This window comes from Amblyomma americanum, chromosome 3, assembly GCF_052857255.1.
Source record: "Amblyomma americanum isolate KBUSLIRL-KWMA chromosome 3, ASM5285725v1, whole genome shotgun sequence".
NCBI classification, from domain to species: Eukaryota; Metazoa; Arthropoda; class Arachnida; order Ixodida; family Ixodidae; genus Amblyomma; species Amblyomma americanum.
Genome location: NC_135499.1, coordinates 118,094,052 through 118,121,629, shown reverse-complemented (window position 1 = coordinate 118,121,629; position 27,578 = coordinate 118,094,052). Strand labels below are relative to the sequence as shown.

The following is a 27,578-nucleotide window of genomic DNA, read 5'->3' as shown; positions in this document are numbered from 1 at the left end:
TCGTAGGTACCTCGCCTGCTTTCAGTGAATTTGTTCGTGCACGCACCAGCGCACCGCGATAGCGCTCTTCTTCGATCAACTGCAGTCTCTGCTTTACATTCCTGATATCATCTTTGAAAATGCCGGGCGTTTTGCACTCCTCTGCTATCAGTTTCTCCAATATTGTGCGCAGCTCGGTTTCCTTCATTTTTTCTTGGAAACGAATCGCACTGGCCCTGTCAACTGCTGTGACTTTAATCTGCTGCTTGCATAGTACCCACTGCTGACCCAGATTAAGGCTAGTGTTTGGTTTTATTCTGTTAGTTTCTTCTAATGCTTTTGTTACAAATTGTTCGTCGCCAAGTAGCATAGAGTTCATTTTCCACATGTCCCATACAAAGCCTTTCAGTTGTTTCTTTGTTCCTATTGCGCATTCAACGAGGCAGTGATCAGTATAACATATTGGTACAACATCGTAGCTACGGCACATCGGGATCACATCCAGAGCAACGTATATGCGATCCAGGCGTGCGTGGCTAGAACCCTGGAAATGAGTGTACTTTACCGCGCATGCGCTCTGTAGGCATTCAGCCACATCTGCTAATTCCGCTTGGGCAACGACCTCAGCTAATAAGTCCGTACTCTTGTCTCGAAAAGCTGTGCCGCTGGTTTTGTCCGCAGAACTCAGTACGCAGTTAAAGTCCCCCATAATAATGAGGCGTTTCTCAGGCATCATGTACTGCCTAACATAAGCAAAAAAATTGTCTTTCCTCCAATGTGTTCGGCGCGTACACACAAATCGCTCGATATTCCGCGTTACACAAACGGAAATCACACACTATTAATCTCCCAGACGGGCATGACATGATGCTTTGAACAGTAAGACCGGGCAACTTTTTCAAAAAGTGTACACATCCTGCTGACAGTCCTACAGCGTGGCTAATTACGGCGTAGTACGTTGCTGTGAAACGCTGCACCATGCTCCCGGTCTCCCCCTCGACTTTGGTCTCCTGGACGGCGAGAATGTCAATGTCATTTTCTGTTAACAGCCGATACAATTGACTTTGTTTTCGTTTCTGTCCTAAACCTCTGACATTCAACGTAGCTAAACAGAGGGCTGGTTCAGGAGCCATTTCGGTTCGCAGTAGGGGGGAGGCCCGGAGCATGGTGCTCACCTTTAGCATCTAGCGTACCGCTAGACGCCTCCGGGGCCGTCCGGTTGTCTGCTCTCGCTTCTAGACGGCGGTGGCTTGTCGGCAGGCTTTCTTTCCGCGTTGACGTTTGGCCGTGGCTTGAAGGTAGCCCGCCGTCCTTGCACCGCTTTCACTGGCGGCTCGTCGACGCTGCTTGCGAGTTCCTGGTCGTCGTGGTCTCCGGAGACTTCGTGGGGGCGTTTCGTTGCAGTCCCAGTACCCGTTGTAACGGGAGCGTCACTGGCTGGCGGTTCCTGGCCCTTAGACGATAGAGACGGCAGTGCATGAGTACTCGCTCCGCTTTTGTCGACACTCTGCTGCACCAGTGGTGGACCAGGCGACGGTTCACTCGGACGTTCCGCGCTTGTGTCCTGCGGTTCACCAGCGAGGGCTGCTTGCTCTGCCACAGCGGTAGGCAGCGGCTCGCCAGTTCCCTTCGCCGCGTCCTCTGCCTCGGTCGCGTCCATTAAGTGCTCGGCTTCATCGCTTTCCCCCGGGCCCATTGCTGAGGCATACGTGCGGACGCACTGGGAGTCCTCGTGTCCGAAACGCCGGCAGTTCGAGCAGCTCGGCACCTTGCACTCTCTTCGGACGTGGCCAGTGCCGTCACAGCGCAAGCACTGCATCGGACGACCGGGTGCCACGACTAAGGCCAGTTCTCCTCACACCCGTATTTGATGCGGAAAATCTTCAACTGTCATGCCCTTCTTGAGCTTCAGGACGACCTTCCTCGCCATGGAACCCTTGTCGATCATACCTTGCACACGCCACCGCTCTCTGCTAACGTCCATGACAGTCCCAAACGCCGCTAGTGCGCTCCACACATCCTCGTCGGCCACGCCGTGCAGCAGCCAGTGAAGCCTAAGCCTCACCTGATGATCCTGCGGGACGATGATGACGCAGCGACGGTTCTTCACCTTCAGTTCCTTAAAGGCCAGCAGCCGCCTAGTAGCCTCCGCGCCGTTCAGGGTGACTGCCCACACGTGGTTGACCTGGTAGGCTCCCAGGGCCACCCCTTCCGGCAGCAAACCGGTAGACACGAGAGCATCCCTAAAATCTTCGACCCTGTAGGGCCTCGCTCGCACGTCGCCGTGCAAAAACACGGTGTTCAAAACGATGCTTCCTGTTGGCAGTTGGGGCAGTATCAGCTGATTATCCGTGTCGTCGCTATCGGTGATCCTGTTTCCCCGGCCTGCAAGGGCCGCCGTCGCCGCTCCGCCGGAGCTCATGATTCTGCGTCCGTCACGCTCGATGGCCGGAAGTAGAATGACTACACCACGGAAACCGGGATGGCGTACACAGCGATAGAATTCTCATTTAAACCAGTGCCAAATGCAAAAGACTCAAAACGTGTTTCCGCCCGGGATTGAACCGGGGACCTTGCGCGTGTAAAGCGCATGTGATAACCACTACACCATGGAAACCGGGATGGCGTACACAGCGATAGAATTCTCTTTTAAACCAGTGCCAAATACAAAAGACTCAAAACGTGTTTCCGCCCGGAATTGAACCGGGGACCTTGCGCGTGTAAAGCGCATGTGATAACCACTACACCATGGAAACCGGGATGGCGTGCAAAGCGATAGAATCCTGTTTTAAACCGGTGCCAAATGCAAAAGACTCAAAACGTGTTTCCGCCCGGGATTGAACCGGGGACCTTGCGCGTGTAAAGCGCATGTGATAACCACTACACCATGGAAATCGGCATGGCGTACACAGCGATAGAATTCTCTTTTAAACCAGAGCCAAATACAAAAGACTCAAAACGTGTTTCCGCCCGGAATTGAACCGGGGACCTTGCGCGTGTAAAGCGCATGTGATAACCACTACACCATGGAAACCGGGATGGCGTACAAAGCGATAGAATCCTGTTTTAAACCAGTGCCAAATGCAAAAGACTCAAAACGTGTTTCCGCCCGGGATTGAACCGGGGACCTTGCGCGTGTAAAGCGCATGTGATAGCCACTACACTTTTTTTCTTTTTTGCCTGGATTTGGCACATAACATTTAACCAAAAAAAGAAACTCAACAAAAACACGCAAAATGCTATGTACATACGACACTGTTGTGGTTAGCCAGCACGAGTCTGGCTTTGTCAGATTAAAATTCCCGTAACATACACAACGGCTCTAGTCTTGAGAGGCACCCAGGAGGCTCGGCAGCGGCTTTCTGGATGGCAAGAAACCAGTCCATTCTTTCCTGAAAATAAATTCGGTCAGGTTGTGCGTCTGCATCACATAGATAGCCTGCCATTCTGGAGCGCCATATACAGTGGAGACCCAAGAGCATTATGAGATCAAACGGTACTCCATCGTCATTATTGGTGGTTAAATGAATTCTCGGCGGTCAAGTGGTCGCTCTTCCTTTATTGTAATTTGTAATACACCCCAAAAATAAGCCCCTTCCCAGCAATGCAAAAAAAAAAACATGGTCTGTTGTTTCGGGCTGTTTACAAATTAAGCAGTTCGCTCCCCAAGGTAAAAAGATATCCTTTCCCTCTAAAACTTTTTACTAGTAGCGTCCCAGTGTGCCATAAAAAATGTATTTACTCCTGGTGGCGCCTGCATTTTCTTCACACTTTTTAGAACATCACTTCACGGGCTCCCACTGTACAAGACCCTGTTCATGGCTTCTGGGAAAACAATATCGCATATATCACAGTGCAACTTTCTCCTCTTAGTTTTGTACAAATAATCGCTGTTAAAACGCGCAGAAAGGAACCTAACAGTTGCTAAAATTTCTTTCTAGCAACCAAAAATTCCACCAGAGAGCTCTTCTGTGGACGCAAAAAAAAGCTCCGGCAGCAATCGCCGCTGTCTCACGTGACACACTGTGCGCAAGATGGGGTCTGTGACGTCGCAAAAAAAAAAACGGTCCACAAGCTGCCTCAGAAAGAGGTGGCCCAGTCCCAGTACCCTGTCTTTTACCCACCGGAACAGGTCCCTTTCGGGAGCCCATATGAAGACGTCAAAAATCCTGTGTAGCTTCTGAATGTTCACACGAGAGCAATGCAAAACCTGCATTACATACCGCAACTTGCTAATAAAAAAAGGTTGCAGACTGTAGCTCTGGCGAAAATTGAGAGGTTGGTGCCTTTCTAATTCTCAGCTTTGTCATGTGCGTCTTTTTGCTCTTTCCAATACAGCTCGCTTTCGCGTTAAGCATCTAGCGGAACGCCCATATCCTTGCCCGGGGTCGTCGCCCACGGTACGTTGACTAAATGGTCCTGGTGGGATGGCCACCATCTATGACAGAGTCCAAGGCACTTAGGCCAGTTAACCCCGCTACCGGTGACTTCGCTGAACTCGCGCACAGGCCCGACAACCTCGCCTATGCTCTCCTGATCAACTGTGGAAGCTGCAACGTCACATGCATAAGCCAGCAGCTTAACTTCAACTGCTTGTAATCTAAAGCCTTTAATACTATTGTTTTTGTTATTTTTATGTACAGCATAATCATCGTCATCATCATCAGCCTGACTACACCCACTGCAGGGCAAGGGCTGCTCCCATGTCTCTCCAGTTAACCCTGTCCTGTTCCAGCTGCGCCCACCCTATGCCTGCAAACTTCCTAATCTCATCTGCCCATCTAACATTCTTCCGCCCCCTGCTATGCTTGCCTTCTCTTGTAATCCACTGCGTTACCCTAAACGGTTTTTGATTATCTTGCCATCGCATTGTACGACCTGCCCAAGCCCATTTCTTTCTCTTGATTTTGACTAGGATGCCATTGACACGTGTTTGTTCCCTCACGAACTCTGCCAGCTTCCGGTTTCTTAACGTTACACCTACCATTTTTCTTTCCATGGCTCGCTGTGTTGTCCTGAACTTAAACTGAACCCTTTTCTTTAGCCTCCATGCTTCTGCCCCGTAGGTGAGTACTGGTAAGATACAGCTGTTGTACACTTCTCTCTTGAGGGATACTGGTAAACTGCTATTCATGATCTGAGAGAACATGGCATATGCGCTCCACCAAATTCTTATCCTTCTAGTTATTTACCTCTCATGATCCGGATCAGTTCTCACTACTAGCCCTAACTTCTTCCAAGCTTGTGAGACGCTCGAGGTCATAAGGCATTGCGTATACATGGTGGCTAGTTTTGCTAGCACAGTCTGACCTCCGTCCTTCAACAGATCTGCAGTTACCTGATCCGCACCAGCTGCTTTTCCCCTTTGTATTGTTCCTAAGACTTTCTTTACTGCTTTCGTTACTGGCGGGATGACGCATTACTGTGCGCTGCTGTCTCTATCATTAACGTTCTGATTGCATTGGCTACTGTATAGATTTGTGCAGAGCTCTTCGGCTACATTAACTATCTTATCCTTATTGCTAACGACATTGCCCTCCTTTTCTCTAAGCGCATACATCTGGGTTTTACCTATGCCTAGTTTCCTCTTCATCGCTTTTAGGCTACCTCTGTTTTTAAAAGCATGCTCGATCCTCTCCATATTAAACTTCCTTATGTCGGCTGCTTTGCGCTTATTTAATAACTTCGATAGCTCGGCTAGTTCTATTCTGTCTGTGGGGTTAGTCACCCTCATGCTCTTACGTTTCTTAATCAGATGTTTCGTCTCCTGAGATAGCTTGACGGTATCCTGCTGAGCCGTCCTACCGCCTACTTCTACTGCGCACTCCGTAATGATAGCTGTCAGATTATCGTTCATTGTATGAACATTAAGATCGCCTTCCTCAGTGAAAGCTGAATATCTGTTCTGCAGCGAAATCCGGAATTCCTCTGTTTCCATTCTTACCGCTAGCACATTAATGGACTTCCTCTTCGCTAGCTCCTTCCATTTCCTCTTCAAATCTAAGCTAATTTGAGAACTTACCATTCTGTGGTCGCTACAACGCACCTTTCCGAGGACGTCCACATCCTGAACGATGCCAGATTGAGCACACAGAGTGAAGTCGATTTCATGTTTAGTCTCACCATTGGGGCTCTTCCAGGTCCACTTCCTGTTCTCTCGTTTGAGGAAGAAGGTATTCATGATCCGTAAATTATTTGTAATAATAATAATGTCTCTATTTGTGCCGTAGGGTACACAATCGACACTGGAGGCTGGCAGTAAAATGTGTCACAAACGACAGCTTGACAGAGCCGCAGGCCCCCATGGACTTGGCAACTGCGAACTCTACTAAATAACTCTCCCATGCTATTCCTAGAACCTATCCCATAGTAGCCTACCGTCTGGTCGCCATCCTGCTTCTTGCCCACCTTCGCATTGAAGTTGCCCATGAGTACAGTGCGCTGTTATTTTACTTTGTTCGTTACCGATTCCACGTCTTCATAGAAGCTTTCAGCAGCCTCGTCATCATGACTGGATTTAGGCGCGTAAGCGTGCACCACCTTCAGCTTGTACCTCATATTGCGCCGAACTACGATAGCTGCCACCCTCTAGTTAATACTATAGAACTCCTCGACGCTGCGAGCTATATCCTGATTAATGACGAATCCCACACCTAGTTCTCCTCTATTCCTTAAACCGCGGTAGTACAGTATGTTCCCGTCCTTTAGTACTGTATGCGCCTCACCTGTGCTCCTAACTTCACTGAGCCCTATGACATTCAATTTAATGCCCGCTAGTTCCTCGAACAGCTAGCCTCACTAGATAAGGCTCTTGCGTTAAACGTTGCCAGGTTCTGATTCCAATGGCGGCCTGTCCGGAGCCAGAGATTCTTAGCACCCTCCGCTGCGTCACAGGTCCGACCGCCGCCTTGCTCTGTTGCTCCGCAGCCGCTGAGGACTGAGGGCCGAGGGTTAATTGGTTTGTTCATAGAAGGTTGTGGCCAAGTACTACACCAGGGTGGCCAGATCCTGTTCTGGTGAGGGAGTGCGTTGTTGGTTCTGGTCACCGAGATCAGGCCGAACCCCAGGCCTGCTTATGCAATTCCATCGACACGCGGAGTTTTTTTTTTTTTTCAAACCCGGTGGAGAATTGCGCGGCACGGTCTTACATATTATGCACTAAACTAGATCTGTGGATGTGGAACATACTGTGTTGGAGGGCTACAGGGGTGCATTTATGGATCATTCTTGGAGGGGGCGGTCCTCATTGGAAACATGCAATTGTTGGAATGTTTTCATTGAGAAGAAAATGGAGTTCAGCATGGTTTTCCTATGTAAAATTTCAGGCTTTGGGGGGAAGGGGGGGTGGACCCACCTCCCATAAATCGTCCCCTGCAGATCCACTATAGACACTGTCAGCACACTCTGTTTCTTCACCTATATGATTGGCTCTTGGAGTTGTGAATCAAAAGTCGTTTGCACTGCCACCATTATGAACTCGCTATGAGCTTAAGTTTGACATTCCGGGCCAAGAAGTCAAACTTTTTTTGTATATTTGGCCATCCTGTATCAGAAAGCATTCCTGGTACGGCCACTCACATTAAACCAGGCTGTAAAGCAAAATACAGCCCTCCAGACTAAAAAAATACACTGCAGGATTTGTCCTGTCGTCACTGCTGCAGCAGAAGCCATTTTTGGCACGGCCAGCTGCCCAAACACCGGCAATGAAAGCAGATTTCAGCATTCAATATCAAAACAACATCAACATCAGCATTCAACATCAAAAGCAGCATTAAACGGAAGGTTGAACACTAAGCTGGGGTGTGACCACGCAGGGGCAACATTTTCACGACTCATCCAGAAGCAGACATGCGCACACTCATTCAGCGTAAAACTTAAAGGGTGGTCCTATACATCAGAGAACGTGATTAAAGTACGGCCAGTATGCGGGCCAGTTTTAGGCGAGCATAGCATGCAAACAACCAGACATCAAAAACCTTGCTCATGGATCTCAAGCATGACGTTCTACAATAATTCTAGATAATAAAGATAGTTTTTTTACAGCCCCATGAGCACATTTGACAAATTTCCACTCAAACATCATCATGTTCTCAAAGTACAAAGTGTCGCAGAGTGCCAATTAAACATAAGACTTGTGTCAGCGAGCTGGCCACGGGAAGCTTACAGAGTAGGCATGTGCGGCAAATGTATCATGAAATATACAGCTCGGTTCAGGAAATACAGTAAAAAAAAAATGGAACCAAAGATGACACACGGTGCAGCGTAACAAACGAAAGTTTTATTTCGGTGGACTCATTTATGACAGTTTATATCAGAGAAAAAGAGATAACCCAAACAAGAACGCTGTTCAAGTGTATGCTAGATATGGGTTTCTTTTGTTCTGCTATATTTTGGCAGCAGCTTTGTACTTCCACATAATTGAACTCAACTAAAATTTTGTGCCGTTCACGTTATCTGGTGAAATTAACCATCTAGCCCCGCGATTAACACGAGACTACGATGGAACGGATGTAAGTATACCAATATACATAGCGTTTCACCTAACACTTTACACATTTTTTACATGTAGGCTTTTTGAGTCGGAAAAGCGCCTTTTGCGGCATTGCATTGTCAGCGGTGTAGTTCGTCAGAATAGAGCTAAGACGGGCTAACTGAACGGCTAGTTAACTAATAGTGAATACTTAACTTTTTAAGTATTACTGTTCAGTTCCTTAATTACAGAGAGGTCTGTAGCCCACCGTAAGTAATACCTATTGCAGTTTTTAAAATTTCGAAAAAGCAGTTACCGTCGACGATGCGGACCAACAGATTTCAGCTACATCGCGCCAAAATGCACGCGCTCTCGAGACGCTTTAAGGCAAAGCAACCTCTCCAAGTTCACGTAACTCGTCGAAGTAGCTAGGATTTGTTGGGCCACAGCACCGTGCGTAAACGCGTTTTCGAAATTCGAAAAACTGATATGGATATTAATTGCGGTAGGCTACACGCCTCTCATTAATTAAGGAGTCTAACACTGATAGTCAAAAGTTAACTACTCAATATTAGTAAGCCAGCCTGCTATTTAGCACGTCTTAGTTGTGTTGGGGTGTACTACACCGCTGACAATGCTTTGCTGATAAAAGCACTCTTAAAACCGAAAAAAAAGCCTGTTTTTCAAAAGTGTTTAACGTCTGAGGTGAAACACCCTGTATATCGCCAAGTGCAGCCTGCAAGGACCCCAGGGACGCATACCTCCACCGTCACAAAACGACGCAGGCAAAAGCGGCGAAAGACACTGAGTACCATGGTGGGCCGCGGCAATAACTGTGAAAGCGCAAGTTCCTTCGTGCGCTTACCGCAGGTGTGATTAGTGCCTTCACCGAATGCTGCTTGATTATGACCAAGGCCGGACTGTTCCGTTCGAACAAGAGAGCTGGGATGACGCGGAGGCGACGCGGCCCAGATCAATAACTGGAAACAGCTGAATGCTCGCACGAACAATATTTCCGGGTCTCCCGGGCATGAACATCGGCCAGAAACCAAGCGCCACTCGCGCTGGCGTCTCTATATGCCGGCTCCTTCGCTAGGTTTGACAAGTAAACAGCGCGCCCGGACAACAAAGCACCGAGCTCGTTTCCGGCAGCCTCTCCTCTAAGTTTTGCTTTACCTTGGTTCCTCTTCTTCAGCTCCACTGCTTTAAACGGAAACAGCCGGCTCCTTATACGCATGCGCAATTCACGGCCGCCTCGATCACGCACGTCCGCCTATCCAGGTGGCCGTGCGCAATTCATGTTAGTGACAGGCGCATGCGACAGATCGCGGCAGGTGTCATGCAAGCTCTTGCCGCTTCGCAGGCGCAGCTGGCTCCTCGCGAATCCGGATCGCGCCTGCTAATCGCACGTGCGTTTGTTCTTCAACCTGTAGCAGGCGAATTTTGAGGCCGCCACTTCTTGTGAAAAAGGCGGATTGTATGCCCTCCTAGACTTTCGTACTAAAATTGTGACGCAACCGTTCGTCGTACAGCGTTCCGGTGGTTTCATACGCGCACGCGTGAATGTGTGCGGTGTCCTACATCGCGTCAACGGAAACGTTGCAGGGAGTGGAGCGCACTTTTTATTTTTTTATTCACTTAAGACTGCTGGCTTTATTGCACAACCTTAAACAGGGGTGGGTACTAGTTAACATTCTTTTTGAGAATAAAAAACAAAATCACCGCAGTACCAGTACACAGCACACAAAAAGAAATAAATTCCAAAAAACAACTATAGAATCCAAGATGACATCTCGCGTGATAATTTAATGAAATGAGCACTGTGAAATAAATGTTCTTATGACCTAAAATTATTAAGAGCTTTTAAACAATGCCGTAAACGATGCAACAGTTGAGGCTTATGCAATATTTGGACTGAGAGCAATCCATTCCTGTACAATCAGCGGGAAAAAAAATGCATTTTTAAAAGTTTCGGTGCAGCATGAGGGCTCCTTACCTTTAAATCAGTGGTAAGACCGTGTGGGGCGACCAGCAATAAGCTCGATGTGTTTGCCGGTGCCTGTTGTGAACAATCAAATACATATACCTTAGTCTTTCACGGCAACTCCTGAGCTTCAAACTTCCGGATTCTCTTTAGTAATCCATGGAAAGTGAGAGTAGCGCAAAACGGGACAAAGGGACAGAGAAAGACAGACACAACACAGGCGCCTGTGTTGTGTCTGTCTTTCTCTGTCCCTTTGTCCCGTTTTGCGCTACTCTCACTTTCCATGGATCACCGTTACCGACTCGCCCAAGTTTCTACCCTTGTGAACTCTTTAGTAAGTAATATGGTAGAGGATGTCTGCCAACTGTGCGCCCTATAAATAAACCGTACTGACTTTCTTTGGATATTTTCTAGTTTTTTATCTTTTCTTTAGTTACGGGTTCAATATAGCAGATGCCTATTCCAGTGCAGGTGGAATAAAAGCAAGTCGTGTGCAAACCACCTTCATGCATGTGCAGCCTACGTCACCTTTGTGTAGAGCGCTAGAGCTGCGCGCAACAGGCAATAAAAAGCAATATTGCACAGCAGCGCATAGTTTTTGGGAAACATGTTCATGCCCGCCTTGCTTGTACGTCTCCGTCGTTCTGCCTCCGCTCAAACGTTGCCGCTAGAACCTAGCTGCTTCGACGAGGTGTCGCTTCCTTTGCAGGGATGTGCACCACCCGAGCGCTCTGCACAAGGCGGAAGCAGACAGTAAAAACATTACGCGTAAACAATGCACCTATAGACAGTAATGCTTTCGCACTCCGACACATGCATTCCCAAACATTCCCACATATGTCTTAAGCGTCTTTGCCCAATTATTTTTTATTGTAATGCTGGAATTAGGTACTGGAACAACAAAAGAACACAATACACCACCCAAGAAGACTTTTTTTTTCTATTCTTTACAGAAGGGATACAGGAAGTTCTTCCTTTGTCATACCCAGCAATTCTGGGCAAAATCATTTTTGAGCGGAAAGCCGTTTATGAACGCAATTTTTTCACACAATGTAAGATTTCACTATAACAATCAATATATCTGCAGAAGACCCGACGGCAGTCTTGTATTTTTCTTTCATTCCCGTTTTTGCTATCGTCCAAAGCGTTCCCTGTTGGTTTTTTATGGCAGTCTTAACTTTTAGATGCGATCAACGGAAACACTTGTAAAAGAAAGATTTTGCTACATATCACAATAATGCACCATTACCTTCGATATTTCCATAACAGTGCCTTACAATTTTCCAATTTTCAAAATTTTTGCCCGAGAAATCTGTACATGATAAGGGCAGGCGTTAAAGATGGGATGTTTGTGAGGGCCCTTCTGTTTCATTTGTGTGTGCTCAAGTATAAATAAGTAAATGCAGAAAACACGCCGAATAAATGAATAACGTGTGAATTGAAATTAATTACGAAATTTGTACAAGTGAGATACACGTACAAACTTTAAATAATTTAAGGCGGAGGTCCTACACTTACCCATCCGGTAGCCATTAACCACGAAGTTTGGGCGACCGCTGTGACTAGCCTGCATGCGATAGAAAAACAAATTTTAGCTTTCTAGGACGAGAAATCTATTTACTTTTGAAGTTTTTATTGGCACGATAGCCGTGAGCGAAAACAAACAGTACGGAAAACAATACTTTTACTTGACTTGGCTGCTAGCATGTAGTGTTTCGGACGAACTGCTGCCCCGAAAACAGGGATGCTGCTGTAGCGTTCAAGTGATGTGTCAGTCTCAGTACAGACGTAGGGGTTTTTGAATCCACTTTTTATCCAGACCCTCGTGAGGGTCGTTTTCGTGATTACAAGTAACACTCAACAGCGGAAACTAAAGAACTGCTAAGTGCAGCTCAAAGTTATGTTGCTTATTTTACAAGTATATGCACGCTCTACAACTTAGCCACTTGTATGCTAGCGAATTATTGATTAAACAGGAAGCTGTTGAGCCCTAACATGAGTCAGTTTTGTTATTTTTTGTGCACACGTTCTAAATAACTATATAGGGCCCAAACCAGTCTACCTGTATGGAGATTAACATTTGATTTAAAAGCTACAGGAACAGCCGTATTTTCGGTGCAGGAGTCCTTCCAAAACACCGCATGCAAGCAGGAAATTTGAAGGAAATTATTTTGATGCATTTTATTTTATTTCACTCCATTCATTAAAAAATAATTGCTATTAACAACGCATACCGTTAAAAAATAAATTGAGCTCTCTCTACGGAGCTAAAACGTGTTCTTCTCTCATAAGCAGGAGGGCCGGAATGGTCGCGCAGAGTGCGATAAATGGCCAGTGGCCATTGACCAGTGGCCGCGCAAGTCTTAAGCATCCTAGAGTTCTAAGGAAGATTTGTTGAACTGAGGAGTAATTAATGCAGATAGACTAGGCCAGTGCCCAGCGTTCCATCCATTGTGTCACATAATAAGACGAAAAGCTTGTGAGCTGTATATGTACGCACTAATTCAGCGTTGAGGGAAACCCCGTAAAAAGAGTAGTAGCCATCCACAAAGCCGTCGTTGTAATTATCGTCATTTAGTCCACTTGAACTTAGGACATGTATAACATGTGTTTCAAGGAAGACTAAGTAATTCTCAGAAATCGATTTTTTGAGGTAAAGATTTGTATTTTTAGTCGTAGTATTACCCGTGTTGGCGAACGCAGAAAACAACCCGGTGAATCGCGGCGGCTGCGTTTTTATGGAGAAAAAACGCTAAGGCGCCCGTGTGCTGTGCGATGTCAGTGCACGTTAAAGATCCCCAGGTGGTCGAAATTATTCCGGAGCCCTCCACTACGGCACCTCCTTCTTCCTTTCCTCTTTCACTCTCTCCCTTATCCCTTCCCTTACGGCGCGGTTCAGGTGTCCAACGATATATGAGACAGATACTGCGCCATTTCCTTTCCCCAAAAAACCAATTATTATTATTACGAATTGTTTTTGAGTAGTAAGCTGGTTAACTAATTTTTAATAACTTTTCAACTATTAAAGTTAGGCGCCTAGTTTCAATTAGGGATTAGTAGCCGGTCGTTAGTAATAGTCATATCGGTTTTTAGAATTTAGAAAACGCGGTTGTCTTGGCACTGTGTCTCGACAAATTTCGGCTTTTTTGGACTAGTTACGTGCACTGGAAAGGTTGCTTTGCCTGCATGCTTTTCTAAAACGCTTGTATTTTGGCACGTCGCAGCCAAATTTTGTCGAGCCACAGCGCCGAGGAAAATGCGTTTTCGAAATTCTAAATACTGATATGGCTGTCACTAACTACCGTCTACAAATCTCTAATTTCGACCAGTTGCCAGGCTGTAGTAGTTAGAAAGTTGATTATCAGAAATTAGTTAACCAGCAAACTACTAAAGAAAACACACCGGATTTCCGGTGTCCGGTGCACTGGTAATACTATGCCGCGAAAACCACACTTTTACCCAAAAATCCTATTTTTCAAAATTACTTAAATTGTTCCCTGAAACATTTGGTATGTATTTATCTGTGTGGTGAAACAACGTACAATAAAACAAGGATCTCGGCATTTTCAGAACAGCAGAAAACTGCTTCCTTGGGTTCAAAAACACCAAAAGGATACCAGAGATATCCATACATTACTGCGAATATTACAGAGGGAATCGGAGACACTGTGGTCGAGAAATGATCCGTCTTGTATATGCGGTACCTTAAGGAGTCTAGTTTGCCGGAAGCATGGAAATATGTTTACTTCCTACCATTCCATAGAAAGGAAACGTTACAAACTAAAAAAATTACAGAACGCTTAGAGAACGCTTAACGCTTAATGTGCTATGCGCTAGGAAATAGCTAATAGAGTCTGAGAAGACCTAGATTTCATTCAATGACAGGCGGGTTTACTCAAAGGATATGTACTCGTCAATAAACGACATTCGCACCATCAATAGTTCTGAAAAACTTGATTCACACAGCCTTTACTTTATACCTACTGTCTGAGACAACGAATGCATTCGGAGGGAAATGCTGCACAAGTTGGTTGGATTTTTGCACCTGTGTTTAACATATGCGTGGCATATGACGCATCGAATGGAAACAAATTCTTACTCGATGCTCAGTAAATCAGAGCAGTTATAACAATTATGCTATTTTTTTTTTGCAAATAGGAGCAAGGAGCCGGACACTATGATAAACTCAATGTTTCCCGTCGGCCTGGAGTGAAATATTTTAGCTTTGCTGAATGCCTATTATGGAAGCGCGAAATTTGTTTCCTGGATGCCACTCTTTTCTCATTTTTGTCATCTTGCTGATCGCCCGCCGTTTTCGTTCGGCGTTTTCGTTCGGTTTGCGTTCGGTGGGCACATCTATACGGTAAGGGCTTCCATTTTTTGTGGAAAGAAAAATTTAACTCCCGATTTACTTGGTTAAACTACTGCGACGTAGGTGGCAGAAGTACTTGCTGTTGGGCTACTTGGTTCATCATAAAGTTGAATGGCGCAAAGGAACAAACACAGGAAGACACAGACAGAAAGTGCGCCTACTACCAACTGAGTTTATTGCGGAAAACACCACCTTTATACGCCAGTAAATTACCACCATCAGTGCGTTATCATAGTGAGGACAAGCTAACAAGAAAAATATATGTACAGCAAGAGATTACATTTAAGCATTAAAAGCCAGAGAATTGCTACTCACAGAGCAGGGCATGAAAAATTTACGAACATGATAACATGACTGGATGACAAGATCTACACATGACCATCTATCAAATCCAGTTCCCAGCCGCTGAGTTTGACCCACGAAGTGCTTATGCACGTGGGTCTACCTTTCTGTATGTGAAATGCTTTGATAACTTCCCTTTGAAGGCAGAGAGCGAGTTCAAAGGGAAGTTATCGAAAACGTTCTTGGAAAAACGTTTGTAACTTCACCTCGCTACCCCCTCGCCGGATATTGTTACCAGAGGAAGGAGCATTTTTAATACATTCATACAATATCAGGTGACAGGGAAGCGAGGTGGAGCTACAATAAACGGTTTTCCAACAACAAAAATTTTGTCCCCAATAGTACATGCTTTGACAAAGTTTCGTTCCAAGAAGAACGGTCCATAATTATAGAGTCGCCATATTACAAAGGGGATAGTAACGATGCATGTCTGTATACAGGAAAATGTGGGAAATTTTTAAGTTCTGATAACGTCACAAGCACCAAATCATTGTTGCTTAACTACCTAACACAAGTTGTAAATTTATTCCTTGCAAACTTTGCGAGCTGGTTGGAATAATGCTCTGTACGGTACAGAAGTTTCGTGGTTGTCAAATAATAAAAGGATTTACCTCTAACATCTCTTGAGCATCGCCTGCTAGGTTACTCGATTTCAGAACTACAGCACGAACTCAGCTTGGGTATGCTAATGCCATACATGACTCAAATCTAGTTTTGCTCAAGCCCTGGGATCAGTCCAAAACCAAGGTGCTTTTTTATTCTCTGACATTTATTGAAGCTGCAGCGTCGCAGCACTAAAGTGAAATTTTAAAATTTCTTCAATTCGTGTAGAAGCTGCAGGTTTTTCTGCTTTTTACATCCGCATAACCAAATCATGTGTTACAACTCATGGTTCCTCCCACACCAGCCGTGCTAACACTGCTTTGTCTCGACTCATGCTACTGCGTTTCAAGATCAGTTTTTTTGTTCGTACCACTTAAGGCTGCAGTGGCCTTGGACCTGGTCTTTCACCAAGCTTTGCTTACTGACCTTTTCTTCTTCACTCCTCACTGCAGAAACCCATGCAATAACTGATGAGCCGCCTAGCTCCTACTTCATACACCGTATGAGAGCTTGCCCCCTCAGTACCGTCATTTAGGGCAGTTGAGGTTAAATAAATATTAAAATAAATTCGCCTAGTAAAATACCTATTTTTTACTCACCATGGAAAACCAATGCAACACTATACGCAGAACGTTGCCGTTCACAATTTTTGCTCATAATCTATATCAAGCAATATCAAAGCAGGTTGGCACAACAGTTGCGTGCTGGTTAACTTTCACGTTTCGCGCAGGCTATCTCTGTATGGCTTAATTCTTGCCCTGTGTATACAGGGTGCCTCACTTGAGACTTTCTTCAATTTTTAAAAATAGTTTTTTCAGTAAGAAGAGTGCTTTCTTCGGCATAGCACTTTCAGCGTTGTACATTATGAATACAGCCAGGACGTGCTAACTACCAGGCTGGTTAACTAATATTGAATGGTTGACTTTTAACTATTATTGTTATCCTTCTAATTTATTGAGGCGTGTAGCCCAGCGTAAATAATATCCATACCAGTTTTCAGAATTTTGAAAACGCGGTTACCCTCGGCGCTGTGGCCCAACAAATTCTGGCTACATCGCACCTCCATACATGCGCTTTCGAGAAGCCTGCTGGCAAAGCAACCTCTCCAGTTCACGTAGCTCGTCGAAATATACAAAATTTGATGGGCCACAGCGCCGAGAGTTACCACGTTTTCGAAATTCTAAAAGCTTATATGGATATTACATATTACTTAAGGTGGGCTATATGCTCCTCAATAATTAAGGAGCATATCAGTAATAGTTGAAAAGTTAACTATTCATTATTACGTCACCAGCCTCCTAGTTAGCACGTTTTAGCTGTATTCTGATGTACTACACCGCTGACAATGCTATGCCGAAAAAAGTCTCTTGTCTAACTAAACAAGCTATTTTTTTTAAATTTTGTAAAGACTTAGGTGAAACACCCTGTACAGCTAGACATCCATTACTCGCCCATATGTGTCTGTTTTAATTTGTGCTTGTCTCCTACCCTGTGTCAGGCGATGCAACACAAAGAATTCCATTGTGAGATGTGGTTAAAATTTTAAGCGCTTATGTGGAAGCATGTCACTTCTGTGTGCGTTTGTGATTTGATTCTTATCTTCATCTGAAGTGGGCAGCCAGATATTTTACGGGGGAGAATGTGCAGATTTACAGCGCTTATAAAAGAGTGCCTTATTTTATAATGAGACTAAATTACACGTTAAGTTCTTTCGTCCTGAATGGGGTGAGATTGCAGCTGCTGCGATTTCCTTACATTGACGGCAGTGGAACACGTGGAAAAGCACAAACCAGTACTCAATAGTAATTTGTTCACAGAGTTGCTGTTTTGCGCACATTAGTAACTCGAGTTGTTTTCATATAACGTCCTAAAGCAGATTATCATTATCACAAAACAATATATTTGTCTGCCTAATTATATGCAGCTATTATAGCACGGTTTAAATTCACATAGACATCATGTATGAAGCAGCAGAGTAGGTATAGCTGAGGCAAAATTTTTCAAGGAATTTAGGTTAACGACAAAGCCATTTTAACATAAGGTATGTCTCAAGAGAACTTTGGCAGTTTGAAAACCAAAATTGCAATGATATAAGCTTTATTTCAATGGAGATGTCACTAATTGAGCAACAGATAGCACGTTTCAGTTTATTACAACAAGTGGGGCAGACCAGAGGTGGGCATTTGACCTCAAAAATTTGGACCTCACCTCAACCTCAAAAAGAATTTTCCGACCTCACTCAACCTCAATCTCGTCAGTTGAGGTTGATGTCTCCTTAGACGCCCTCACCTCACTTTTCCCGAGGCCACTGCTGACCTCAGTCAACCTCACCTCAACCTCAAATTGTTAGGTTGAGGTCGCCTGCTCGACCTCAGAAAACAAACCAAAACAAATCAAAAAGCGATTAAGAAATTTTCAGTTAAAAACAATTCTGAGAATCCTGTGAAACAGGAAAGCCAAAATGATGTTGCTAATATTTAATAAGGTGTGTACTTTTGCAAATGGGTCGCAAGCCCCAAGGGTAGCGTTGGCCTGGCGGCCTGGGGCACAGCTGGAAACATCCGAAGGTCCTGGCAAAGGATGAGTCGACTGCCAACAGAACAACTTGTTTATTCTAGCATCGCAAAAGAGCAGCCGGTCAGGTCGACCGAAGTGGAGAAACGGGCGACCACGTTACTCGACGGAAGAAATTGAAGCCTCTCTTTGGCGTCCAGGGCACCTGCCTTTATACCCTCGGAGTCGAGGGCAAGAAGGAACGGCTCGGGATGAGGCGCACGAGACGGCGACGCACGGACATGTTGATACGTGACGTGACGCGTCCGCCGGGCCGGCGCCGGTCAGACCTCCTCGCCTCCCAGTTGGGGAGCTCCTCTCCCCGGCTGCCGCGCTTTGACAAGCGTGGGCACCAACATGCACACACACACACGCACACACGAAGACACGTGGCATTGAAACCTGCCTGGACGCGCTTGGCGGGAGGCGTTGCGGCAGCGCTGAACGAGCCAAAATGACCGCCACTTTGAACGAAGCCCCGGCGTCCGTTGCATCCGCGCCGGCTATACCGCGCGTCGTAGGTGAAACGTAACAGACCGCCCCGCCGGGAGAAGGAGATCCCGATGGTCAGGGGACTGCATCCGCTGTCCGGAGGGATGTCGCTCGATGATGCTCGTAATCGAAATCGGTCGTCCCTCGGCGTTGCTTGAGCGCAGCGCACAGAGAAGGCCTCGTTCTCAGGTTCAGGTTCACACAGGACACTGCAAAGTGACTTCGGGAGAGTTGCCATTTTTGTTCTCGTTCCCAGCAAGCGTTAGAACTACGCCGAAACGCAACCGCTCAGTCAGCAAGCACGACACAACCCTCACTAAGCTCTGCCAGGCTCTTTCCCCTTTTATACCACTGCCTAGTTCCTTACAGTAGTCAATCAGCACTCAGAACGCGTCCACAAATGGGAAAATTGCACTAGAAAGCACGTCATCACTTTGAAACACTAAACAAAAGCAATATGTTAAAAATCCTGCCTCAGGAAGAAAACATCAGTAACAAACAACTTTGAGGCGGATTCCTACGTTAGGGGCCTCGACTTAAGCCATCGGCGTTACCGTTGAGACTCCCCTTTTTGTGACGCACCTCAAAGAAATATTGTTGCAAAGCGAGGCTCCAGTGCAGGAGGCGGCCATTTTTGGGAGAGATGGTCTGCAGCCATTGGAGAGGGCAGTGATCCGTTTCAATGATAAACCTCGAGCCGGCTAGGTAGCATGACAATTTCTGAACGGCCCACACGAGACACGCACACTCTTTCTCGGTGGCGCTGTGCGCCTGCTCACGACAGGTCAGCTTACGACTAGCATACAGGACGGGGTGTTCCACTTCTCCATTTTCCCGTTGGCACAGTACAACGCCCATGCCTCGCTCACTAGCATCGCACTGAACAACGAACTCTTTTGTGTAGTCTGGCGATCGTAGCACAGGCTGGCTTGTTAGGGCGCTCTTTAGGGCGCTAAAAGCTCTTTCCTTTGTCTCGCCCAAGACGACTGTTTGGGGCTCTGTTTTTCTTAGAGCATCCGTCAGGGGAGCCGCGATATCGGAGTACCTGGGGATGTACCTCTGATAGTAGCCGGCGACACCTAAGAACGACCGAATATCGGTCTTCGTGCGCGGTTGCGGGAAGTCTCGCACAGCGGCCACCTTTATTTCAGAGGGGCGGCGACGACCCTGTCCAATCACGTGACCGAGGTAGACAACCTCGGCCTGTGCTAATTGGCACTTGGGAGCCTTGACTGTCAAGCCCGCTTCGCGCAGGCGGGTTAGCACTGCCCGCAAGTGTGCCATATGCTCAGAACAGGATGCGGAGAATATCGCTACGTCGTCTAAATACGGTAAAGCGAATTCTTCCTGTCCCCGCAACACTTTGTCCATGAGGCTTGAAAAGCAGTATGGCGCGTTCTTCAAACCAAAACTCAAAACTTTAGGACGGAATGTTCCCATTGGTGAAATGAACGCCGCATACCTACTAGCCTCTTCTGTAAGTGGAACCTGCCAATAACACTCTTGCAAGAGACGGTCCTTAGTCTTCTCAACTCCTAGGTGTCCGGACCACGAACCGCCATGCGACAAGCGCAACAGATCCTGACGGTAGCACTGAGGCACGATCAGCTGATCGAACTCCACTCCCCTGCGGTCTAGATACTTCCGGTACAGGACCCCACCTCTTTCCACAAAACGAGCATTTTTCTTGGCGATACCTTCCTTGACATTGCAGCGCATGTTTTTTAGGCTGCCATCCTTTTTTTGCTCGGCTATCAAAGCCGACCGGCTTACTTTTAGCAACCTATTAAGTCCATCTGACGTAGGCGCGATGAGCAAATCTGCAGATAGCTCTTCTAACTTTCCCGTGTCGGGCATTTACTCTCCAGTACCTGGTGCCTTCAACGCTACAGGCTAAATTTTATTCAGTTCGGACGTGCTCTGAATATCTGCTTGCTGCGCCTCCGACCCTTTCTCATTGTTCGACAACGTCGGCCCCGCAACTACCGCCTTTGCAGCGAGCTCCCGAACTCTCGATCTGGTTAAGGCCTGAACGCTAGCCTCACCAAACAAAAGCCCCTTCTCGCGCAGGAGGTGATCGGACCTGTTCGAAAATAGGTACGGGTACTGGGGGGGGGGGGGGGGGGCGCATAGATGACACTGCGGCCTCCGTCTCAATTGCTCCGAAAGGTCCTTCAATAAGCACTTTTGCTACGGGTAGACACACGCTATGAGCTTCCACGGCTTGCTTGATCCATGCGCACTCGCCCGTGAACATATCGAGTTCTACGTAAGAGGGGTGAACTACATCCATTGTAGCTGCGGAATCATGAAGCACTCGGCACTCTTTCCCGTTCACGAGGAAGTCTCGCATGTAAGGCTCGAGAAGCTTCATGTTCTCGTCAGTGCTGCATAATGACAAAAACACGACTTTTGTTTTTGTTTCTGGACACTGCGCCGAAAAGTGACCCGGCTTCTGGCACGTATAACACACGCGCGCTTGCCTCGTCTCAAACCGCTTTCTGCGTTCGGCTTCGGCTGCCGCCGTCTCCTTACGTTCAGTCGGACTGCTTTCACTCGCATCCGCACTACGTGTGTCCCCCCTTGCTCTTATGGGTGTGAACTTCGGCCTCTCAGACTTGGAGCCAAATTCACCCTTTTGACCGTCCCTAGCTCCCCTAGCCCGACGCGTCACAAACTCCTCGGCTAGCTCGGCGGCTTTAGCCACTGTACTAACGTCTGGCCTATCCAAGCCCAGTACCGCACGTTCTCAGGTAACCGACTATAAAACTGTTCCAGCCCGAAACACTGAAGAATTTTCTCGTGGTCACCAAACGCTTTCTCTTCTTTGAGCCACTCCTGCATGTTTGACATAAGCCTGTAGGCAAACTCTGTATATGACTCACTTCTGCCTTTTTCATTTTCCCGAAACTTCCGACGGAACGCCTCCGCTGACAGCCTGTACTTTTTTAGCAGACTCGATTTCACTTGGTCGAAATCCTCTGCCTCCTCTCTCTTCAAGCGAGCGACTACGTAGGCCGCCTCGCCGGGTAACAAAGTGAGCAAGCGCTGTGGCCACGTTTCCCGAGAGAACCCCTGCTTCTCGCACGTTCGCTCAAAGTTAACCAGGAACAAACCAATGTCCTCTCCAAGCTTAAACGGCCGCATCAGGTCAGTCATTTTGAACGATACTCGTTCTCCTGCACCGTGTGCCTGATTTCCATTACGAGCGCGTTCCATCTCTACCTCGAGACGCTTCATTTCCAAAGCGTGTTGACGGTCCCGCTCTTCTTTCTCTTTATCTTTTTGTTCTTTACGTTCGCGCTCGTCTTTCTCTTTTTGCTCTTTACGTTCGCGCTCGTCTTTCTCTTTTTGCTCCCTCTCCTCAATGGTCTCAAGGCATTCCGACAGCTCGTCATCCTCAGCCTCCAACTCAAGAATAGCCCTTAGCAGTTCTGGTTTTCTGAGTTTGTCTGAGACATCCTGACCCAACTCTCTTGCAAGCTCCAGCAATTTCGGTTTGCGCAACGACTTCAAATCCATGGCTGCTCCGAATGCTGCTTTCTCTACTGCCTACTATTGTCTTGCCGCAAACTAACCCGGCAGCAACGACAACCAGAATTACCAGCTCTGTTTCTGACACTAACAAAAGCCTGGCAAAACTCAGAAGAAACTCAGAAGCTCCCGAACTCTCGATCTGGTTAAGGCCTGAACGCTAGCCTCACCAAACAAAAGCCCCTTCTCGCGCAGGAGGTGATCGGACCTGTTCGAAAATAGGTACGGGTACTGGGGGGGGGGGGGGGGGGGGCGCATAGATGACACTGCGGCCTCCGTCTCAATTGCTCCGAAAGGTCCTTCAATAAGCACTTTTGCTACGGGTAGACACACGCTATGAGCTTCCACGGCTTGCTTGATCCATGCGCACTCGCCCGTGAACATATCGGGTTCTACGTAAGAGGGGTGACTACATCCATTGTAGCTGCGGAATCACGAAGAACTCGGCACTCTTTCCCGTTCACGAGGAAGTCTCGCATGTAAGGCTCGAGAAGCTTCATGTTCTCGTCAGTGCTGCATAATGACAAAAACACGACTTTTGTTTTTGTTTCTGGACACTGCGCCGAAAAGTGACCCGGCTTCTGGCACGTATAACACACGCGCGCTTGCCTCGTCTCAAACCGCTTTCTGCGTTCGGCTTCGGCTGCCGCCGTCTCCTTACGTTCAGTCGGACTGCTTTCACTCGCATCCGCACTACGTGTGTCCCCCCTTGCTCTTATGGGTGTGAACTTCGGCCTCTCAGACTTGGAGCCAAATTCACCCTTTTGACCGTCCCTAGCTCCCCTAGCCCGACGCGTCACAAACTCCTCGGCTAGCTCGGCGGCTTTAGCCACTGTACTAACGTCTGGCCTATCCAAGCCCAGTACTGCACGTTCTCAGGTAACCGACTATAAAACTGTTCCAGCCCGAAACACTGAAGAATTTTCTCGTGGTCACCAAACGCTTTCTCTTCTTTGAGCCACTCCTGCATGTTTGACATAAGCCTGTAGGCAAACTCTGTATATGACTCACTTCTGCCTTTTTCATTTTCCCGAAACTTCCGACGGAACCCCTCCGCTGACAGCCTGTACTTTTTTAGCAGACTCGATTTCACTTGGTCGAAATCCTCTGCCTCCTCTCTCTTCAAGCGAGCGACTACGTAGGCCGCCTCGCCGGGTAACAAAGTGAGCAAGCGCTGTGGCCACGTTTCCCGAGAGAACCCCTGCTTCTCGCACGTTCGCTCAAAGTTAACCAGGAACAAACCAATGTCCTCTCCAAGCTTAAACGGCCGCATCAGGTCAGTCATTTTGAACGATACTCGTTCTCCTGCACCGTGTGCCTGATTTCCATTACGAGCGCGTTCCATCTCTACCTCGAGACGCTTCATTTCCAAAGCGTGTTGACGGTCCCGCTCTTCTTTCTCTTTATCTTTTTGTTCTTTACGTTCGCGCTCGTCTTTCTCTTTTTGCTCTTTACGTTCGCGCTCGTCTTTCTCTTTTTGCTCCCTCTCCTCAATGGTCTCAAGGCATTCCGACAGCTCGTCATCCTCAGCCTCCAACTCAAGAATAGCCCTTAGCAGTTCTGGTTTTCTGAGTTTGTCTGAGACATCCTGACCCAACTCTCTTGCAAGCTCCAGCAATTTCGGTTTGCGCAACGACTTCAAATCCATGGCTGCTCCGAATGCTGCTTTCTCTACTGCCTACTATTGTCTTGCCGCAAACTAACCCGGCAGCAACGACAACCAGAATTACCAGCTCTGTTTCTGACACTAACAAAAGCCTGGCAAAACTCAGAAGAAGAAAGTCCCGCACTCACCAAACCTCGCAGCCAAGAATTCAGCGCAGTCGTTCCGCTGCAGGCAACCAGTCATCACACAGGGCTCGTTGCACTGCTCCCGGATGGTCGTTGTGCTGCTCAGCATACAGTTGACCGCATATCTTCGCTGCTGGCCTCCGTTGTCGCGATCTCACCGCTGGCAACCAGTTGTTGCAAATGGGTCGCAAGCCCCAAGGGTAGCGTTGGCCTGGCGGCCTGGGGCACAGCTGGAAACATCCGAAGGTCCTGGCAAAGGATGAGTCGACTGCCAACAGAACAACTTGTTTATTCTAGCATCGCAAAAGAGCAGCCGGTCAGGTCGACCGAAGTGGAGAAACGGGCGACCACGTTACTCGACGGAAGAAATCGAAGCCTCTCTTTGGCGTCCGGGGCAGCTGCCTTTATACCCTCGGAGTCGAGGGCAAGAAGGAACGGCTCGGGATGAGGCGCACGAGACGGCGACGCACGGACATGTTGATACGTGACGTGACGCGTCCGCCGGGCCGGCGCCGGTCAGACCTCCTCGCCTCCCAGTTGGGGAGCTCCTCTACCCGGCTGCCGCGCTTTGACAAGCGTGGGCACCAACATGCACACACACACACGCACACACGAAGACACGTGGCATTGAAACCTGCCTGGACGCGCTTGGCGGGAGGCGTTGCGGCAGCGCTGAACGGGCCAAAATGAACGCCACTTTGAACGAAGCCCCGGCGTCCGTTGCATCCGCGCCGGCTGTACCGCGCGTCGTAGGCGAAACGTAACAGTACAGACACCAGAGGTGGGCAACCTCATGAGGTCGATCTCAACATCAAAATGACCTCAACCTCACGTAGTGAAGTGAGGACCTCAACCTCACGTAGTGAGGTGAGGTCGCGTTGAGGTCGGCGACGGCTCGAAATTTTGTGAGTGAGGTTAGCAAATCGGACCTGAACCTCATGCGTGAGTTTGAGGTTGAGTGAGGTCATCATTCAATGAGGTCAAAATTTTGAGGTCGAGACTTTTTGCAGTTGCCACGTCTTACTCCGACGAGTGGCGCTTCCGAAGCGGCGTTGCAGCGCACCACCGCAGTGCTCAGGCAATGACGCTTGGTGTTCGGTTTGCCCTGTTTGGACAACCGGATGCCACAGTTCCCTTTTAGCTTCCGGTGCTGCGCCGTAATGTGCATTCAGTCCGAGCCTACAGGAAGACGCACCCCTCTGGTCTTCCCGGAAGGAGTGTTACTGTCACAGCACCCCACTCTCCATCACCCTTGACCCGCTGACGTAGCACCCAGGTGCCTGTCGGTCGGCTCAAACTAGCGGGAGCGCGCAAAGCACGTAACTCACGTTGACCTGCGGTAACTTTGTTTGATGCCGCAAACAAATAAGTTCAGTCCAACAAGCACGCAATAAATTCGTCGCAGCGCGGATGGTCCCAAGCAAGACTGCTTCGTGTTCATGCTTGTTTCCGGCGCTGACGTCATGGCTCTTGCCTTGCAGTCGAATAAAGGGGATCCTGCTGTACATTACCAGCTGACTTAACAGAAACTGTCGGCACAGGCGAGAGAATGTGATTCAGGTGGTTCCTAACAAGGACATCTGCTGATTTGATTAAAAAACCACGAAGCCAGATAAACCTGCATAACACCGTCGAAGCTTTTGATCGGTGACTTCCTCTCTCGAATCTCACACTAATTCTGCATATTCCTGTTTCGTAATGCAAGCAGATGCAAACATAATTTACCTTTTTTATCCTTCCGAATAACCTCTCTTACGGTGGTGGTGGTGGTGGTAAAACTTTATATCCCACAGTAGGGGTCCTGAAGGACACTCGGCTAGGCGCCAGGTGTAGAGGGCAGCTCCCACGTCGGCACAGAGAGCCCGAAGCTCTCCGCCGCCGCGCGGGCCTCCTGGACAGCCCGAAGCTGGTCGTGTAGTGAAGCACTTTTTAGCACTTTGTCCCAATGGTACTTGTTCTTGGTGTAGGCGTCACTCGATGCACAACCACACAGCATATGGTTCAAGTCTACACGTTCACTGCACTGTTCATACACATGTTGTCCGTCGTAGTCTGGGTCGATGTGCTTCATGCGCCAGGGGTTGGGGTATGAGTTCGTTTGGAGCAAGCGTAACGTGACCGACTGGTTGAGGGTTAATTTCTTATCCGGGAGGGGAAAGTATCGTCTGCCGAAATAAAAGTGCTTAGTGAGCTCGTTGTACGTGAATAATTTATCCCTGTACTCGATATGTGGGGTAGCGGAGGAAACCGGAGGGACGCGGTCGATGAGTCCTCGCGCCGCCTCGCGTGCGATCTCGTTGAGATTCCGCAGTCCTCCCTCTAAGTTACCCATGCGTGCGGGGAACCATACGATGGAGTGATCGGTGATGTTACTTCCGCCTAAGATTCGTAGCGTCGTCTTGTCTATTCCGCCCTTGGCGAAAACTCGTGTGGCTGCTCTAGAGTCGCTGTAGACAGTTGTGAAGCTCGAGTCTTTGAGAGCTAGTGCTATCGCTGCTTGCTCAGCTACCTCTGGCTTCTTGGTGTAAAGCGTGAGTGAGTTGCGCGTTCGCCCGTATCCGTCAAATACTGCTACCGAGTAGTCATGCTTTCCCGGTATGTAGGCGGCATCCACGAAAGCTGTCTCGTCGGAAAACCTTGCCGCGTTCATAGCGAGGGCTTTGGCGCGGGCAAGTCTTCGTCCTTGATTGTGGACCGGGTTTACATTTCTTGGGAAGGGGAGCACTTTAATATCTTCTCGCATGACTTTAGGTAACTGCAGGAATTGTCCCTTTCTGTTATGGTGTTCAAGCCGAGCTTGACGAGAATCTCTCGGCCCGCTTTGGTGTTTGATAGGCGTGCGACCTGTGCGGTGTGCTGAGCCTCGATGATTTCGTCAAGGGTATTGTGGACTCCTAGCTCTAAGAGTAGATCAGTGTAGGCATTATCGGGGAGCCCCAACGCTGTTTTGAAAGCTTGGCGTATGTGTACTTCGAGCCTTTTCCGATGTTCTTTTTTCCAGTTAAGCATCGCAGCCACGTATGTGATATGACAGAGTACAAAAGCGTGGACCATTCTAATGGCGTTGTCCTCGCTCAGTCCCCTGTGTCTATTCATGATGCGCCGAAACATTCCGATCGCGTTCGCAATCTTCATCGTGATGCTGTCCAGCATCGACCAGTTGGAGCCGTTACTTTGGATGATTAGTCCTAGAATTCGTATTTTGTCAACCGTAGGTACGCGATTTCCGCCCATGTAGTGTAACTCTATGCACGGAGTGTGGTGTTTGCGCCAGTCGTTGGACGGGCGCCCTGGTGTTGGGGAGTGGTAGATGAGCAGCTCGAATTTTCTAGAAGAGCAGCGAAGTCCCATTGCGGTGAGATGGGCCTCGGTAACTGAGATTGCTTCTTGCATGCAAGCTTCCAATTCCGCATCGCTGCCCCCGGTGCTCCAGATGGTGACGTCTGCGTATATGGTGT

The 27,578-nt window shown here is 47.9% G+C and overlaps 4 non-coding genes and 1 pseudogene across 4 annotated transcripts; all 5 read right to left on the bottom strand.

The window, feature by feature from the left end:
- Positions 1-1,174: 1,174 nt before the first annotated feature.
- Positions 1,175-26,770, bottom strand: LOC144124043 (uncharacterized; annotated as a pseudogene).
- Positions 2,524-2,596, bottom strand: TRNAV-UAC (transfer RNA valine (anticodon UAC)). The gene has a single exon. It is a non-coding gene; the product is annotated as a tRNA-Val (tRNA).
- On the bottom strand, positions 2,663-2,735 carry TRNAV-UAC (transfer RNA valine (anticodon UAC)). The gene has a single exon. It is a non-coding gene; the product is annotated as a tRNA-Val (tRNA).
- Positions 2,802-2,874, bottom strand: TRNAV-UAC (transfer RNA valine (anticodon UAC)). The gene has a single exon. It is a non-coding gene; the product is annotated as a tRNA-Val (tRNA).
- TRNAV-UAC (transfer RNA valine (anticodon UAC)) lies at positions 2,941-3,013 on the bottom strand. The gene has a single exon. It is a non-coding gene; the product is annotated as a tRNA-Val (tRNA).
- Positions 26,771-27,578: the final 808 nt, after the last annotated feature.